The sequence below is a fragment of the Muntiacus reevesi genome, chromosome 1 (genome assembly GCF_963930625.1).
Source record: "Muntiacus reevesi chromosome 1, mMunRee1.1, whole genome shotgun sequence".
Classification (NCBI taxonomy): Eukaryota; Metazoa; Chordata; class Mammalia; order Artiodactyla; family Cervidae; genus Muntiacus; species Muntiacus reevesi.
Window position 1 is genome coordinate 152,968,052 of NC_089249.1, and position 18,564 is coordinate 152,986,615.

At 36.7% G+C, this 18,564-nt stretch overlaps 1 protein-coding gene and 1 pseudogene across 3 annotated transcripts in view; both read right to left on the reverse strand.

The window, feature by feature from the left end:
- Positions 1-18,564, reverse strand: part of ZFYVE9 (zinc finger FYVE-type containing 9) — a 180,966-nt gene that overhangs the window by 126,941 nt on the left and 35,461 nt on the right. The gene's annotated exons all lie outside the window — the stretch shown is intronic.
- LOC136156550 (U2 spliceosomal RNA) lies at positions 12,852-12,992 on the reverse strand (annotated as a pseudogene).

The window sequence follows — 18,564 nt, forward strand, 5'->3', positions numbered from 1 at the left end:
AGGATAAAGCCCATACCTCTGTAACACAGCTTTGTTGAGTTGGTTTCTGCCTACCTCTCTAGTATGAAACATTCTCTTTAGTTTTAAATCCTTGCTCTATGCACTGATCATCCTGATCAACCGAACTTTAGATTCTCGATACTGCTCATCTCCATTTCTCAAAACAGGCCTTCATACCGATACATTCTACAATATGGATGAACCTTGAACACCTTATGCTAAGTGAAAGAAACCAGTCACAAAAGACCACATATTGTATGGTTCTATTTATATGAAATGTCAAGAACAGGCAACTCTTTAGAGACAGAAAGTAGATTAGTAGTTGCCAGGGGCCAGGGAGAGGAGGGAATAGGGAGTGAATGTTAATGGGTATGGTGTTTCTTTTGGAGGTGATGAAAATGTTCTGGAATTAGGTAGTAGTGATGGTTGGAAAACTCTGAATATAACTGAAAACCACTGAATGTGAATTTTAAAAGAGAGAATTTTATGATATGTGAATTATATCTCCAAACTACTGAGGAAAAAAACAGGTCTTCACATATTAATATTTAGGCCCAGAATACTCTGCACCCACCACTATTACTCAACTAATTCCTGCTTATCCTCCTTTTCCTACCCTAAACATCATATCTTCCATGAAGTCCTTCTGCTCTAGGTCTAGGACAAGAGCTTCTTCTTTTCATATATCTTCATTTCCTCTATCACTGCACTCATATGAATTATGAATTTTTTTAACTGTTTATCTCCTCTTTCCAGGCTACTGAGGTTTTACAGAAAAGAGACTGCTTCTGACGCATTGATCACTATATTTTCTCTGTCTGTGTGTGTGTGTGTGTGACAATATGTGGCACAGAATAAGTGCTCACTAACTTACTAGTGATCCAAAGTAAAATAACCAAAAAGCAAACTTTTAAAGTACTTCCACCCACAAAGGATCCCAAGAGTTGTGCTAAGACTGCTAGGGCTCTAATGTAATTACCATTTTAAAGTTCACTAACGCCAACATAAAATTATTAGTTTACATAATGAAGTTCAAACTTAAACTACGTTTTATCAGGGCTTTCTATCCTAGTCACAACTTCAAATAGCTTCTATTAGTTTGATGACTCACCTTAAAAAAAAAAAAGTGTGATTCAAGAGTATCCATAAATACAGCAATGGAATATCTAGAAAACTGGGACTGGAATTTCAAATCAATGATTACCAATAAGTAACAGACTTGCTTCTCTGATGTTTAATCATCAAATGAACATTTTTATGAGCATCACTGGAGTTTGGTGAAAGAACACTAGCGCAGGACTCTGGCAAATCCAAGTCTGAATTCATGCTCTAGCATCTAAGAAGGAGAAGGAAATGGCAACCCACTCCAGTATTCTTGCCTGAAGAGTCCTGTGGATGGAGGAGCCTGGTGGGCTGCTGCCCATGGGGTCGCACAGAGTTCGACACGACTGAAGCGACTTAGTATGCATGCACGCATTGGAGAAGGAAATGGCAACCCACTCCAGTATTCTTGTCTGGAGAATCCCAGGGACAGAGGAGCCTGGTAGCTGCTGTCTATGGGGTCGCACAGAATCAGACACGATTGAAGTGACTTAGCGGCAGCAGCAGCAGCAGCAGCATCTAACAACTGTTGTTGCTTTGAGCAATTTACTTAAACTTTCTGAGTCTTAGTTTCTTTATACTTTGTATGAACACTAATCTTGCCTGGACAGTTTTAAAAATGAAGAAAGTATTTATATATAAAGTGCCTTCCCTAGGTCTCATATGTTAAGTGTTCAATGAGTGGTTGCTATTACTATTCATCATCAAAATGCAATTTGTGTGAAAGAATTACAACAGAAAACCAGAATGTGATATGAACCATAAAGCCAACAGTGGACTAGTCTGTTTATACAATTAGTAATCCATCAGAGGCACTGGTCTTAAGTGAAGGATTCAAGTTTGAACAATGAAAAGAAACACAGGAACAAAAAGTAACTTGACTATTCAACTTTCTGAAGAGGCTAAGTATATTTGATCCTATAAAAACATGCTTTAAACAATCTCACTCACAGTGGCAGAAAAAGGAATGAGATAATCTTTGAGAAGAGCTTTATTCCTGCAAGATCAAGACCAAAGTACATTAAGAGAGGAAGATGTGGGAAGTTGACATTATTGCTATATCACATTCACACAGGGTTTCAATTTCCAGGATATCAACCTGGCATCTTTCACAAACATTGAATTCTTGGTCAAGAGCTATTAGGACCTGGTAGTTGCTTTCACCTAGTACACACTGGGGAAAAAAAAAACAGAGTTGAACAAATATTGGAAAACATGGTAACAGATGTATCAAATATACACACTCACTGAAACCTCTAGAACAAAAACTGATCTGAGATTGCCACTGAAACAAGTAACACGCATAATTCTCAAGTCTAGAGTAATAAGACTCAAGACATAAAAACAAATTTGTGTATATTATTCAGATATACAACATATATATATATAAGTAGCGAATAGATGGTCCATGACTAGAACCACTAATGAACACTACAGTAGTTCAAGTCCATATCTTTAATTTTTAAATAGGTAGTAGGTACCTATTGTATTATCTTTGTCGTTAGAACTCTAGGATTGCCTGTCTCTCATTCCATACACACACATAAATTTTTATTGCAAGATAAAAAGCCATATTCTTGGGAAACTAATCAATTTAACCACTTTATTAATATGGTGTGGGCTCTTGGACTAAACTAACGAATTACAGACTCCTATGCTATTCCTAAGAGACAACTGCAATCCCTGCCTTTCTGTGAGATATGCTAGTACCCTTATAAAATTCTCCATAAGTAAGTTCTAATTGGTTGCTTTAACTTACAACAAATATCTTAACAAATACATCTGCACAGAATGATATAAACTGAGACAAATGACATCAAAATCAGAGTTGTGAAGCTTCCCAGTGGTTAGGACTTCACCTCCCAATCCAGGGGGTACAGACTGATCCCTGGCCAGGGACTAAAATCCTACATGCCTCACAGTCAAGACATAAAACGGAAGCAAAGTTGTAAAAAATTCAATAAAGACTTTTTTAAATGGTCCACATCAAAAGAAAAAAATCTTTAAAAAAACAGAGTTTCAACCTTAATCACATATCTAAAATTTCAAAGATCAGACACTAGCTTAGAAATTCTATGAGCTACAGTAGATAATAAAAGAGATAAATTCACTGGGGAAGGGTCTTATTTTTTTAGATCACTTCAGGAAAAAGATTGACAAGGAGATATAATTTGTACAGCACAAATTGTATGTACCAAAAGTAATAACAAGAGTTTGTGTAAAGAACAGTTACGACTCACCATTAACCTACTCACTACAAGTTATGTATTTCATGTACAAACTACCAACTATTGAAAACCTAGCCAAATAGGTAGGTTCATAAAATGTTTACCCTAACATCTGCAGTAAAATGAAATCCTATGCTGTACCTGTCTTGACAACCTTGAAGGGAAGCAATTTAGAGCTCTGTATCTTACTTTTAACAATGTCAAACTTAAGAAAAGCAAAACTTAGTTGTATCAGCCAAAGCATGGATAACTGAGTTGGAGGAAACAAGCCCATGCTCAGATTACTTGTACTGGGAACAGGACAACACTACTTAATAACAATCCAAAGAAAATCTCTAGCTACACATGATCTCCCAGTTTTATCTTTGGCCCCCTTTTCTTCCAAAGCCTTCAACTACCATGTGAATGGCTCTCCGATTTCTCTAACCCTCATCTCTCACTCAAATTCCAGGGACACAGCTGCTTCACCCACCCAACATACAATCCTTCCCCATTTAGATATTTCACTATACCTCGAATTTCAAATAGTTAACCCTTCACATTCAAAAGGACTATTTTCTTTTTATCGTTTTTTTTTTTTTGGTCTTGCTGTGTGGCATACAGGATCTTAGTTCCCTGACCAAGGATCAAACCCATGTCCCCTGCATTGGGAGCACAGAATCTTAACCACTGGACTGCAAGGGAAGTCCCAGGAGAGGTATTTTCTCAAAGATTTGTCTACTCTCAATGTCTCCCCTTCACCTGGCATGCATGCCCCACTCTTTTCCGGCTTCTTTTCCCATCTTAGCAACCCTCAATTGTAGTAGATCACATCCTCCTTCTTGATGAAACCATTCTTCCATGACTTATGTGACACTAAAATTTTTTATTTTCTCCTACTTCTTTGATATCTCCCTCACACTTTCATCCCTGACTCCTTCACCTTTACCCAATCTTAAATGTTGAAATGGGGCTTTCCCTGGTGGCTCAGTGGTAAATAATCTGCCTGCCAATGCAGGAGACACAGGTTCGATCTTTGGCTCAGAAGATCCCCTAGAGAAGGAAATGGCAACCCACTCCACTATTCTGGACTAGAAAATCCCAAGGACAGAGGAGCCTGGCAAGCTACAGTCCATGGGGCCACAAAAGAGTCAGACATGACTTAGCAACTAAATAACAATAAAATGCTGAAATTCCTCAAAGTTCTATACTTAGCCCTCTTCTTTCTTGATTTATATTCTTTTCCAAGAGAATTCTACTACAATTGCCTCAAACACTATCTGTTAACAAGTCCTAATATCCTTTTCTCTACTTCAGACCTCTTTTCTGGGTTCTAAATCTATATATAAAGTGCTTATTTAAGTCTTTGTGTCTCACAGACATCTCAAACTTAATATGCACATCTAGTCTCACAATAATCAATGCTGCTGCTTCTCTGTTTTTTCTATCATCAATTACCCAGATGCTCAGGACATAGTTGTTCTCCATCTCTCTCTCTCCATGATGGTCATCATCAACATTCAATCATGTCCTAAAATTGATAAAAATACACTTTCTCTATCAACAACCACTACTTGGGTCTGAGTCACTATTATACCATATCTGGATTACAGAAATAATCTCTTCAATGATCATCTCATAGTACCTTTGTCACTTACCCCAATCCATCCTTCACTCAGCAGCTAAAGTAATCTTTTAAAAAGGTCTAATTAGGGGCCAACAAGGAAATCAAAAGAGAACTTAAAAAATATATTTTTAAAAATACCTTAGGACAAATGAAAATGGAAATACAACATGCCAAAATTAATGGGATGCAGGAAAAACATTTCAAAGAGGGAAGTTTATAACAAAAAATGCCTACCTAAAACTAAGAAAAATCTCAAATAAACAACCTAACTTTACACTTCCCTAGGAAACTAGAAAAAGAACAGAAATAGCCCAAAGTTAGTAAAAGGAAGGAAATAAGAAAGATTAGAGTGAAAATAAATGAAATAGACACTACAAAAAAACTGGTCAACCACTTGTAAAAGAATGAAACTAGAACACTTTCTAACACCATACACAAAAATAAACTCAAAATGGATTAAAGATCTAAATGTAAGACCAGAAACTATAAAACTCCTAGAGGAGAACATAGGCAAAACACTCTCCGACATAAATCACAGCAAGATCTTCTATGACCCACCTCCCAGAATATTGGAAATAAAAGCAAAAATAAACAAATGGGACCTAATGAAAATTAAAAGCTTTTGCACAACAAAGGAAACTATAAGTAAGGTGAAAAGACAGCCCTCAGATTGGGAGAAAATAATAACAAATGAGGAAACAGACAAAGGATTAATCTCAAAAATATACAAGCAACTCCTGAAGCTCAATTCCAGAAAAATAAACGACCCAATCAAAAAATGGGCCAAAGAACTAAACAGACATTTCTCCAAAGAAGACATACAGATGGCTAACAAACACATGAAAAGATGCTCAACATCACTCATCATCAGAGAAATGCAAATCAAAACCACAATGAGGTACCATTACACGCCAGTCAGGATGGCTGCTATCCAAAAGTCTACAAGCAATAAATGCTGGAGAGGGTGTGGAGAAAAGGGAGCCCTCTTACACTGTTGGTGGGAATGCAAACTAGTACAGCCACTATGGAAAACAGTGTGGAGATTTCTTAAAAAACTGGAAATAGAACTGCCATATGACCCAGCAATACCACTTCTAGGCATACACACTGAGGAAACCAGATCTGAAAGAGACACGTGCACCCCACTGTTCATCGCAGCACTGTTTATAATAGCCAGGACATGGAAGCAACCCAGATGCCCATCAGCAGACGAATGGATAAGGAAGCTGTGGTACATATACACCATGGAATATTACTCAGCCGTTAAAAAGAATTCATTTGAATCAGTTCTAATGAGATGGATGAAACTGGAGCCCATTATACAGAGTGAAGTAAGTCAGAAAGATAAAGAACATTACAGTATACTAACACATATATACGGAATTTAGATAGATGGTGGCGATAACCCTATATGCAAAACAGAAAAAGAGACACAGAAATACAGAACAGACTTTTGAACTCTGGGGGAGAACGTGAGGGTGGGATGTTTTGAAAGAACAGCATGTATATTATCTATGGTGAAACGGACCACCAGCCCAGGTGGGATACATGAGTCAGGTGCTCGGGCCTGGTGCACTGGGAGGACCCTGAGGAGTCGGGTGGGGAGGGAGGTGGGAGGGGGGATCGGGATGGGGAATACATGTAACTATATGGCTGATTCATGTCAATGTATGACAAAACCCACTGAAATGTTGTAAAGTGATTGGCCTCCAACTAATAAAATAATATTAAAAAAAAAAAGAAAGAAAGAAATAGACACTACAATAGAAAATATCAATGAAACTAAAGCCAGGTTTTTGAAAATATAAACTTTAAGCTAGACTCACCAAGAAAAAAAGTGGACTCAAATAAGCAAAATCAGAAATGAAAGACGACATGTTAACAATGTATCACAAAAATAAAAAGAATCAAAAGAGCTGACTGTAAACAATTATACACCAGCAAATTAAACAACCTAGAAAAAAATGAACAAATTACTAGAATCATACAACTTTATGAGACTAAATCATGAAGAAATACAAAATCCGAGTAGAGTGATTACCAGTAAGAAGATTAAATCAGTAATAACACTACTCCAAACAACAAAGTCCAATCTCAGCAACATTTAAAGAAGAATTAACACCAACCCTTCTCAAGCTCTTTGAGAAAACAGAAAAGGAGGGAATGTCTTTTACAAGGCCAGAATTACCCTGATATCAAAACCAGACCGCACATCACAAGAAAAGAAAATTACAGACAAACATCCCTGATAAACACAGATGCAAAAATCCTCAACAAAATATCAGCAAACCAATTCAATGATATATTAAAAGGCTCACACATTACAATTAAGTGGGATTTATTCCAGGGATGCAAGGATGGTTTAACACCTGCAAATCAAGGTGATATATACCATGCTAGCAAAATGAAGGATAAAAATCATATGATCATCTCAATAGATGCAGAAAACCATCTGACAAAATTCAATACCTATTCATAATAAAAAATCTCAAATGAGTGGGAATAGAGAGAATGTACCTCAGCATAATTAAAGGCTATACATAACAAGTGCATAGCTAATATCATACTTAGTGGTGAAAAACTGAGAGTTTTCTTTTAAGATCATGAACTAGACAAAGATGTTAACTTTCACCAATTTTATTCAACACAGTATTGGAAAGCCCAGCCAGAACATTCAGGCAATAAAAAGAAATAAAAAGCATCAAAATTGGAAAGGAAAGAGTAAAACTGCCACTATTTGCAGATGACATTATATTATATACAGTACAGAAAATCCTAAAGACTTCACGAAAAAACTTAGAATAAATAAATTTAGTAAAGTTGAAAAATACAAAATCAATATACAAAAATGTGCTGCATTTCTATACACTAATCAACTATCAGAAAGAGAAATTAAGAACACAATTCCACTCATAATTGCATCAAAAAGATTAAAATACCTAGGAATAAATTTAACCAAGGAGGTGAAAGATTTGTAACTGAGAAGTCTAAGATACTGGTGAAAGAAGTTGAGGAAGACATAAACAAGCAGAAAGATATTCTGTGTTCATGGATTACAAGAATTAATATTGTTTAAATTTACATACTACTCAAAGCATTCTACAGATTCAAAGCAATCAAAACCAAAATTCCAACATTTTTCACAGAAATAGAACAAACAATCCTAAAATCTGGATGGAACCTCAAAAGATCCCAAATAGCCAAAGCAATTGTGATAAAGAATAACAAAGCTGGAGGCATCACACTAAAATTATATTACAAAGCTATAGTAATCAAAGCAGTATGGTAAAAAAAAAAAAGCAGTATGGTATTGGCACAAAAACACACATAGGTCAATGGAACAGAAACAGTGCCCAGAAATAAACCCATGTATATATAAATGCATATAATATATAGTCAATTAATATAACAAAGGATGCAAGAATATACAACAGGGAAAGGATAATCTCTCTTATAAATAAAATAGGGAAAGTTGGACAGCTACGTGCAAAAGAATCTAACTATTCTTACAGTATATACTGAAATTAACTCAAAATGGATTAAAGACTTGAATAGTAAGACCTGAAATCATAAAATTCCTACAAGAAAACATAAATAGTAGACTCCTTGACATTTGCCTTGATGATTTTTTGGATCTGACTCCAAAACAATGTAACGAAGGCAAAAATAAACAACTGGGCCTAAATCAAACCACAAAGTTTCTGAATAGCAAAGGGAATCATCAAAAAAAATGAAAATGCTTGTAAAAAATGGAGAAAATACCTATAAACCATATATCTAACAGGGGTTTAATATCCAAAATAAATAAAGAATTCACACAACTCAATAGCAAGAAAACAAAAATCTAATTTAAAAATGGACAGAGGTCTAAATAGATATTTTTCCAAAGATGACATATTTACAGCCAACAAGTACATGGAAAGGTGCTTAATATGACAAATTATCAAAGAAATACAAATCAAAACCACAATGATAGCACCTCACATCTGTAAGAATGGCTACTATCAAAAAGACAAGAGATAATAACTGTTGGCAAGGACTTGGAGAAAAGTGAACCCTGCGCACTGTTGGTGGTGACATAAATTGGTGCAGCCACCACAGAAAACAGTATGGCGGTTGCTCAAAAAATTAAAAATAAAACTATTGGGAAATAATCCAAGTGTCCAGTGAATAAACAGATAAAGAAAATGTAGTATAGACAATGGCATATTATTCAGCCATAAAAAATAAATTTTGCCATTTACACCAACATGGATGGACGTTGAGAGCATTTTGCTAAGTGAAATAAGTCAGAGAAAGATGAACACTGTATGATCTCACTTATATGCAGAATTTAAAAAAAAAACCATCACACTCATAGCAAATTGGTGATTGCCAGAGGTGAGGGGATGGAGAGTGGTGAAATGGGTGAAGGGATCAAAAGGCACAAACTTCCAGGTATAAAATAAATGTCATGGGACATAATGTACACTGTAGTGACTATAGTTAATATTACTATACTGCATATTTCAAAGTTGTTAAGACAGCAGACCTTTTTTTTTCTTTTTTTTATTTTTCAGTGGGTTTTGTCATACATTGATATGAATCAGCCATAGAGTTAAACGTATTCCCCATCCCGATCCCCCCTCCCACCTCCCTCTCCACCCCACTCCTTTGGGTCTTCCCAGCCCACCAGGCCCGAGCACTTGATTCATGCATCCCACCTGGGCTGGTGGTCTGTTTCACCATAGATAATATACATGCTGTTCTTTCGAAACATCCCACCCTCACCTTCTCCCACAGAGTTCAAAAGTCTGTTCTGTACTTCTGAAGACAGCAGATCTTAAAAGTGCTTAATCAAAATAAAAAAATTTTTTCAGCTACATGTTAACTTGGCTTATTGTGGTGATTATTCACACTACTACAAACAAATATCCAATCATTATACTGTATACTGAAACTAATAAAATGTTATACATCAATTATACCTCAATTTAAAGTTTAATCAAGTGATTCTTCAACTTGAAATTCTTCAACTGTTTCTTGTTGCACTTACAACAATATCAAAGCTCCTTACTCTGACTTTATAAGGTCTGCATAGCTTAATCCTTGCCTAACTGTGCAGCTTATTCTTTTGCCACATCCCCTTCCATTTACTTCTCTCCACCCACGCTGACATCCTCCTATTCTTCAAGAGTACTATGTCCTTTCCACTTCTGGTTCTTTTTTGATTCTATCCCTTCTCCTTGCATTACTGTTTCTCACCCATTTCTTGTAACTCTCTCCTGGCTAATAAAAACTCACTCAACCTTCAGGTCTCTGATTAAATCTCAGTTCCACAAGGAAGATCTCCTGTGATTCCTCAGACTAGATTTCCTGCATTGCTCTCTCATAACCCTATAATTATTTCTGTAATATTGTGAAATATCAGCTATATGAGGGTAGGTTCCATGACTATGTAGTTCACTAAAGAACTGAAAGGATTTAACATAATAGAGAGAAAGCAATAAATAAATAAATATTTGTTCTATGATTCAAGTATGATTCACCAGGCCATTCAGGTATAACCTAAATCAAATCCCTTACGATTATACAGTGGAAATGACAAATAGATTCAAGGGATTAGATCTGATAGAGTACATGAAGAACTATGAATGGGGTTTGTAAAAATGTACAGGAGGTGGTGATCAAAACCATCCTCAAGAAAAAGAAATGCAAAAAGGCAAAATGGTTGTCTGAGGAGGCATTACAAATAGCTGAGAAAAGAAGAGATGCAAAAGGCAAAAGAGAAAAGGAAAGATACACCCATCTGAATGTAGAGTTTCAAACAATAGCAAGGAGAGATAAGAAAGTCTTCCTAAGTAAACAATGCAAAGAAATAAAGGAAAACAATAGAATAGGAAAGACTAAAGATTTCTTCAAGAAAATTAGAGATACCAAGGGAATATTTCATGCAAAGATGGGCACAAAAAAGGACAGAAACAGTATGGACCTAACAGAAGCAGAAGATGTTAAGAAGAAGTGGCAAGAAAACACAGAAGAACTATACAAAAATGATCTTAAAGACACAAATAACCACGAGGATGTGATCACTCACCTAGAGCCAGACATCTTGGAGAGCGAAGTCAAGTGGGCCTTAGGAAGCATCACTACGAACAAAGCTAGTGGAGGTGATGGAATTCCAGCTAAGCTATGTCAAATCCTAAAAGATGATGCTGTGAAAGTGCTGCACTCAATATACCAGCAAATCTGGTAAAACGCAGCAGCAGCCACAGGACTGGAAAAGGTCAGTTTTCATTCCAATCCCAAAGAAAGGCAATGCCAAAGAATGCCCAAACTACCACAAAATTGCACTCATCTCACATGTTAGCAAAGTAATGCTCAAAATTCTCCAAGCTAGACTTCAACACTATGTGAACTGAGAACTTCCAGATGGTCAAGTTGGATTTAGAAAAGGCAGAGGAACCAGAGATCAAATTGTCAACATCAGTTAGATCACAGAAACAGCATGAGAATTCCAGAAAAACATCTACTTCTGCTTCATCGACTACGTTGAAGCCTTTGTGTGGATCACAACAAACTGTGGAAAATTCTTAAAGAGATGGGAATACCAGACCATCTTACTTGTCTCCTGAGAAACCTGTATGCAGGTCAAGAAGGAACAATTAGAGCAACATTAGGAACGACGGCTGATTCAAAATCAGGAAAAGAGTACATCAAGGCTGTATATTGTCATCCTGCTTATTTAACGTTTATGCAGAGTATATTATGCGAAATGCTGGGCTGGATAAAGCATGAGCTGGCATCAAGACTGCCAGGAGAAATATCAATAACCTCAGATATGCACATGACACCACCCTTATGGCAGAAAGCAAAGAGGAACTAAAGAGCCTCTTGATGAAGGTGAAAGAGGAGAGTGAAAAAGCTGGCTTAAAACTCAATACTGAAAAAACTAAGACCATGGCATTAAGTCCTATCAATTCATGGCAAGTAGATGGGGAAACAGTGGGAACAGTGACAGACTTTATTTTCTTGGGCTCCAAAATCACTGCAAATGGTGACTGCAGCCATGAAATTAAAAGACGCTTGCTCTTTGGGAGAAAAGCAATGACAAACCTAGACAGCATATTAAAAAGCAGAGGCATTACTTTGCTGACAAACGCCCATATAGTCAAAGCTACGGTTTTTCCAGTAGTCTTATATGGATGTGACAACTGGATCATAAAGAAGGCTGAGCGCCGAAGAATTGATACTCCTGAACTGTTGTGTTGGAGAAGACTCTTGAGAGTCCCTTAGACTGCAAGGAGATCAAACCAGTCAATCCTAAAGGAAATCAACCCTGAATATTCACTGGAAGGACTGATGCTGAAGCTGAAGCTCCAATACTCTGGCCACCTGATGCCAAGAGCCAATCATTAGAAAAGACCCTGATGCTGTGAAAGACTGAAGGGTAGGAGGAGAAGGGGACGACAGAGGACGAGATGGCTGGATGGCATCACCAACTCAAAGGACGTGCGTTTGAGCAAGATCTGGGAGACAGTGAAGGACAGGGAAGCCTGGCATGCTGCAGTCTATGAGGTCGCAGAGTTGGACACAACTGAGCCACTGAACAACAACAAAAAGATTATATGCTGAAATTTTGTATATTCACAATAAATATAACATATAATTTCTCCTAGTAGATGTTATACAATTATTAGTCAATCATCCCAGGCTTCACTGATATTTATGATGACCTTCAATTTACCAATGTTAATAGCTTTTTGATATTTACTCTCTTGATTTTGTAGCATCTCCATCAAGATTCCTTAAAAGAACTACTGACAATTTTGCACTTCAACATTGTGTACACTCAAAATAGAGTAGGAGAACACTCTTGGGCTAAGAGCTTTTGCAACATGGTATACGGTATAAGGTAAAGTTCAGTGGCCGGTAGTGGACAGTACGATCTGTCAGGCTAGAGTTCAGTGACTAAAAATGTATGTGACTAACTAGCATGCGGACAAATATAAGGATATACTGAAATAGTGTTTTATAAATCTTTACACTTGATCTTAGCCAAAAGGCCGAGAAGCGATTATTATAAATCTTTGAATGTCATTTTATTTAACAAAAATTTTCATAAAATACTTAATAAATTACATTCCATGTACCTATTTATTTGGGAAGGATGAACAACATTATTTATTGTCCATTTGCTATGTACCAGACATTACTGCAAGTGATTTAGAGGTATTAAACCCTTAATCCTCTTATGAACACTAAATAGTAAGGTATAGAATTGAGTCCTTCAGAATGTACATATACCACAAGAAGGTAGAGAATGTCTTAATCCTCCTTGTTTTATCATTGGCATCCAGAATAGTGTCTGGCATATGGAAAGCACTCAAATATTTGTTGGATGAATAATGAGGAAATGAAGGCAAAAAGAAGCTAAATAACTTGCACAAAGTCATACACAGTAACAAAGCCAGAATTTGAACCCAGGCATCCTGGTTTCATATCCCAGAGTCTTAGCCACCAGTTATGTATATATTTGGAAACAACATTCCTCTTTCACTTCGCTTTTTGGCATTTAGAAGTACTTACAGTATAAAAATGCTATCGTGAGCTATAAGTTGTCCTTATTCGTTTTGCTAATAAAAGAAAGAGAAACTCTAGTTTAATAACATCTAAATATTAGGCCATAATATGTCTGAATTACTTAATGCTCCCACTACAGGTAATAGTACTGAGAGCAGAGCAAGGAAAAAGAGATATATATCAGTGGGTTACTATAATGGATTTTTAAAATACACACAGGCCTACTGTTGGACTATATTCACACAAAGGTTATTTAATGTAGCATTATAATCAGTCAGCACTGCACAAAGCAGTGTAAAATGGGGCAGTATACACCGAGGTTTGCCACAGTCTTTTAAAACAGCTGAATAGCACTCCATTACATGTATTAAAATTTAACTCTCATCCCTTTCAACAGACGTCTAGATTGTCTCCATATTTTATAGCTATATACAATATAATGAATATCTTTGTACACATACATTTACACTTTAATATACAATAAACCCCTACAAGTGGAATTTTAGACAAAAGTATTACACAGACTAAATTTTAATAAATGTTGCCAAAATTTCCAAATATGCTGGGCTTATTTCTATTTCTATGTAAAATTCTTTCTATAAGTTCATCATTACTATTATCAATCTTCGCCAATTTCACAGGTAGAAGCAATGGGACCTGATATTTCACTTAGTATTTTTTAAATTAATTTTTTATTTTTGGTTGCACTGAGTCTTTTTTGCTACCTGTGGGCTTTCTCTGGTTGTGCGAGTGTGGGCTTCTCACTGTGATGGCTTTTCTTGTTGCAGAGCACAGGCTCTAGGCATGTGGGTTTCAGCAGCTGCAGCTCATAGGCTCAGTTGCCCTGTGGCATGTGGAATCTTCCCAGACCAGAGAAAGCAAACTCTCAACAACTGGGCTACCAGGGACATCCTTCTAATTTGTATTTTTAAGTATGAGTAAAAGCTGAACATCTATTTATCTGTCATATGCTAATTGGCCTTTTTGTCTATATATACATATAGGTTGGGTTAGTCACTCAGTCATGTCCAAGTCTTCACGACCCCATGGACTGTAGCCCTCCAGGCTCCTCTGTCCACGGGATTCTTCAGGCAAGAATATTGGAGTGGGTAGCCATTTCCTCCTCCAGGAGATCTTCCTGACCCAGGGACCAAACCTGGATCTCCCATACTACTGGTAGATTCCTTACCATCTAAGCCACCAGGGAAGCCTATACACACACACACACACACACACACACACACACACACACACACACCACACACACACACACACACAATATACACACACAGACACACACAATGTTTGTGGAGTTTTTTAATTTATCTTTAATTGGAGGATAACTGCCGTAAATACTGTGTTGGTTTCTGTCACAGAGCAACGTGAATCAGCCATAAGTATGCCTACGTCCTCTTCCTCCTGAGCTTCCCTCACACCTCACCCCATCCCATCCCTGGAGGCTGTCACAGAGCACCAGATTTGAGCGTGCTATGTCACACAGCACATCTCTACTGGCTCTGTAGGTTTACCCACGGTAATGTATACGTCTCAATGCTATTCTGTCAGTCCATCCCCCACTTCTTCCCTCACTGTGTCTACAAGCTTGTCCTCTGTCTGCATCTTCAATACTGCCCTGCAGATAGCTTCATCAGTACCATATTTCTAAATGCATTAACATACGATATTTGGGTTTTTTCTGACTAACTTCATTCTGTATAATAGGCTCCTGTTTATCCACTTTACTAGGATCTTTATTTCAGTTTAATGCTTATTCTTTTTTTTCTACTTGGAAGTCATCCATTTTTTTGTAAATCAAATTCATCAGTTTCCTTTAAGGTTTTTCACATCATACTTAGAAAAGCCTTTCTCATTCCAATATTATAAAAATGTTAACATATGTTTTCCCTGCTATTTTCATGGCTATTTTTGTTTGTTTCACTCTTTCATTGTCTAGAATCTATTTTGGCAGTAAAAGTTCTGTAACTTGCTTTTCTCATTCCATAATATATCCTAGATAACTTACCACATCATACTTCATTTAACTATGCATATAGAATTCTAAAATAGTCCTATTTCATAGCTTATTTAGCTGTTTAACAATTATATAGAGTTATACATTAGTTATTAGTTATTTATAGCACTGATGAGCACTTACATTTTCTCCTATTTTTCAACAAGTACCAAGAATGCTGCCATGGACATGCCTCCTTATACACATGTTTTTTTTAAGATACACATTAAGAAATAGGATTATTGAGTTATTAGTATGTGTCTTCTTTGCTATTCATAAACTACCCTCCAAAATGATATGCCTAATACATTTTCATTTTAAGAATTCATTCAACAAATAGTTAAGAGCTTATGTGGCAGACATTTCCAGAGGCTGAGCATATAGTATAATGGTAACCAATTCAGACAAAGGCACCACTTTGGTGATTAAGAATTCAGGCTCTAGAAAGAGGGAGGGGCTCAAATGTATCTTTATGGCTGATTCACACTCTTGTACAGCAGAAGCCAATACAACACTGTAAAACAATTATCCTTCAATTAAAATAAGTTTTTTAAAAAAGAGCAAGGCTCTAGATATAGGTTGCCTGATTTCAAATTTGGGCTTAGTAAGTACTAAATGTCTGACCTTGGACAAGTTTCTCTATCCTTGTGCCTCAAGTACTTTAACAATAGAACAATAATAATAATAGTACCCACCTCACTAGGATTATTGTAAAGACTGTTGTGCCTGCCACAGAGAAAGTATTCAGTGAAGTTCTCTTGTAGTTATTGCTTAAATTTGCTCTAACCAACTTTTACTTTTTTGCCAATGAGAGAGGCAAAAACATTATTTTACTATTTAATTGCCATTTATCTGATTACTGGTAAGACTGACATATGTTTTATCTTTTTTAGTTTCTATTCTATGATCTGTTCAAATCTCTTATCCATTTTTTCTATTGGGATGTTTTGTACTTTTCTTAATGTGACACTAAATGTGATGCAAATATTTCATAGCACAACACCTAAGCTCTGACCCATAAGCTATCGGGTTCTATTTGTGGCCAAGTTACAAGAATAGCAGTGCTGACTACTATTTTGCTAAGAGAATTTCACGTTCTGCTCTCTACTTTAAAAAGATTTCTGAGTGCTTAGATTCAGGGGCAGGAGGTAAGGAATACTCTCCAGGCAATGGAAAGTAAAAGCTAAAGGCAAAGGGATGGTTTCTATCTTATCTACTCTTGTTTCCTTAACATGTGGTACAGGGCCTGACACATAATGAACTCTGGATAAACACATATTGTTTGAATGAATGCAAAAACCTTACTAGGTTACAAGCTCCTTGTGGGCAAGGAGGGCATCATACCTATGTTGGTATCACTCCCACAATGCCTAATAGTCTTTTTACACAGAGGAAGTACTCAAATGTTTTTACTGAAGAGACTGCTATCTCTGAACCTGTGTGAAAGCAGCTGAGGTAATCAATGACAAACAAACAATCCCTTCCTCATATAAAGATTATTCTCTGATTTGCAGCTGTAGATAGCTCTGTATGGAGCTGTTGTTTAGGACTCTAGTGTTGTTTAGGGCACTTCTTGAATTCACCATCTGTTTCAAGTCTTTGTTCTAGGGAAAAAAAAACCGTCCCTGGCAGCTACCATGCCGTGAGTCCAGGTAGGTGCTGCTGAGACCACGTCTGTGCAAGGTTTCTCAAGCTTTAGTCTCTCTCCAAATCATTCTTTCTCAATGTGTTACTTAGAAATAAGTCCAGTCCAGTGCACTAGACACAGCTGTTTGGGTCTCCTGATTCCTCTTCCCACATGCCCTGCCTGACAGAGCTCTGCTTCGCTAAGTGCTCTTAGGCTGATTATTTTCCGGAATATCACTCTTGGTGATCTAGGCTTGTAGTCTCACGCGAAACAGTGAGACAATGTGGCATAATGGAAGAAGTGCAGGATCCTTGGAGCCAGACGATCTGGGTCTGCGTATTAACTCAGCCATTTACTACATCACCTAAATATCCCTAAGTCTCAGTTTCCTTAAGTTTTCAAATGGGAATAACAGCAATACTATATCTAACCCACCTGGGCCACAAGACTGCAATAAGAGTTATAAAATTAGATTAAAATGCAGAAATATTTTATAAAGTGCTCTACAAATATATGTCACTACTATAAGAAATAGGACTCAAAGACTACACTAAAACAATTCCACCAGACAATTCACTTCATGAGAGCAAGGATGATGTCTGACTGGGTCACGGCTGCATCTCCAAAGCCTGGCATATTTGTTGAAGGGACAACTAAAAGAACAAAAGAAAATGAAAAGAGCACCTACCAGTGCCTTCATCAAATTAATAAATCTCTGAGTTTCAGTTTGCTCATTTGTAAAGTGAGAGCAATACCACTTATATCAAAAGATGTAACATAAAAGATACTTTTCTATTTCCTTCTTCCTCCAAAGCCAGATATACTTTAGGACCTGGTTGTATAAAAAGTAGATACTCTTAGTAGTTTAATAATAATGGTACTGACTCAAATTATTCTAGAGATAGTCAGGAACATTATACTATCATCTGTCCTCTAATCTCACTAAAAATTAGTACAGGAAGAGCCCCTGGAGAAGGAAATGGCAACCCACTCCGGTACTCTTGCCTGGAAAATCCCATGGACGGAGAAGCCTGGTAGTCTTCATGGGGTCGCAAAGAGTTGGATACGACTGAGCAACTTCACTTTCAATTAGACAGAGAAAGATAAATATCATATGAAATCACATATATGGAATCAAAAAATGATACAAATGAACTTATTTATAAAACAGAAATAGACTCACAGACATAGAAAACAAACTTATGGTTACCAAAAGGGTAAGGAGCAGGAGGGATAAATTAGAAGCTTGAGATGAACAGATACACACTGCAATATATAAAACAAATAAACAAAAAGAATCTACCGTATAGAACAGGGAAATATATTTACTATCTTATAATAACCCATAATGGAGAGAATCTGAAAAACAAAACAAAACAAAATATATATATATACATACACACACATTTTGAAACTGCATCACTATGTT